The sequence below is a fragment of the Scleropages formosus genome, chromosome 8 (genome assembly GCF_900964775.1).
Source record: "Scleropages formosus chromosome 8, fSclFor1.1, whole genome shotgun sequence".
In the NCBI taxonomy this organism is placed as follows: Eukaryota; Metazoa; Chordata; class Actinopteri; order Osteoglossiformes; family Osteoglossidae; genus Scleropages; species Scleropages formosus.
Window position 1 is genome coordinate 2,331,178 of NC_041813.1, and position 1,966 is coordinate 2,333,143.

Here is a 1,966-nt window from a genome sequence, read left to right on the forward strand (position 1 = left end):
AGCAACAGTTGTTTCATTATAGTGGTACTGTTTGTTGGGGTTGGCCTGTTTTGCAACTGCTATAAAGCACCATGCTGTGCTTCCATGTCGTAAGAGTCAGGGTTATGGAAATATCCTCTCATTTTTCACTACAGGGAAAAGTGTCCTTGCAAGTGTGACTTCCTGTACAGAAATTGTCAATTTGGGCAGTTAAGACACCATTACTAGCCCTTTCTTCTACCGAAGGAGGGAGTGACTCCTTAACAGGGCTGTGGAGGGTGACTGTCACCATTTCCCTCCCTCAAGGATCTTCTGGAACATTCATACCTACTGCTGCAGAGAGACTCTAGGAGCACTTGCATTGGAGGTCACTCAAGAGGAAAGGGTGATACAAGAGAACTGACATCTCTACACCACTGCAGAAGGCTGCTAAAGATTTTCATTATATTTATCATTTTTCTCCAAAGCAGCTTTCAATGAAGTCTGTAGTGTTATGAGCCCACACACCTTATTCACCGCAGTGACCTACACTGCTAGATACACTGGGTCACTCACACACTATGGGTGAACCTGAACACCATCTCTGGACTGTGGGAGGAAACCCATGCAGACACAGGGAGAAAGTGTAAACGCCACACAGACAGAGGGATCAAAGCCACATCCTCTCACACCAAGGCACTGAGAGAGTAGTGCTACTCAGATGTAGCCGAAGGCAGACAAGCACCTCCATGCTCACCCTTTCCACGATTTACTTACTCTTATGAACATGTGCTTGAACTTCCATGGACGCACATACGCACCCACGTCGACATGCTCAAATGCTCGGGCATGCATCTCCTGCCCTTCTATAGAAAGTATCTGCAGGGTCTGGTCTGAAATGCAGGCACGTGGCTGAAGAGATGTCCCAGAACATCAGTGTCCCAGTTGAGTGCCTGTCAAGTTCCTGAGTTTCAGAGGAAGCTCCCTGACTGGGAGAGACAAACAAAACAAAACCTTGCAAAGGCCTCTCCTGAGCATGAATTGGTACTCCCCCAGTCACAGAGCTCATGGACAAATCTTTCCCCCCCTTTCTGACTAGAGTTCTTGTTTTATATCCCTTTGTTTTAAGTGGCTTTTGTGTTCAGAGCCCTTCAAAGTCCCACTTCTCTGAAGTGCTGCAGCCCTTTTGGATTCCTCCATTTAAATTAACTTCTCATTTGCTCCACATACACTGCAAATGTGTTCAGAAGACAATTGGAGTAGGTGTCTTTTACACACTAAAATATGCCCACGCATTTTATTCGATGAGCACCAAGCACCCTTTACACTCATGATGTTCATCATGTAGTGACTGCTCTAAGGTACAGCTGCTCCTTTCCTTATGTCAGGGTTCTTTCACCTCATTGCTGAAGTTCCTATAAGTTGGACATCTGCTTATACTGTACTGTATGAACCATAAGAATATACAAACTCAACATTAGTCATGTGCCACTTAAGATAATTGAACTGAAATTGATTGATTAGCACTGTCATAGTGCACCGAGTTACTCACGTGGTTGTGCTGCCACCAAACCTATTGCACCAGTTGTATAAAAGTACTGCACATACATGACAAATACCTGTGTTACTATACTGTACAAGTATAAAGTACACTATAGAACAAAACGAACTGTAAAGCAGTATGCTGGGTTAGCCTAGCAGTATCACATTGTTTACACTGCATTTAGGTGTGTACAAGTACACTATGATCGAGGCTATACCATCTAGGTGTGTTTAAGTACACTATGGTGTTTGCACAATGAAGTTGCCTAATGACATTTCTCAGAGCGCCACCCTGTTATGTATATGAAACTCCAACTAAAAGCAGCTAGTAGCAGAGTGGTTAGAGCTGCTGCCTTTGGACCTGAAAGTTGCCTCCAGCTATTGTACCTTTGAGTGAGGTACTTACCCTAAATTGCTCCAGTACAATTACCGAGCTGTATAAATGAGTAAATCATTGGGAAAGGTG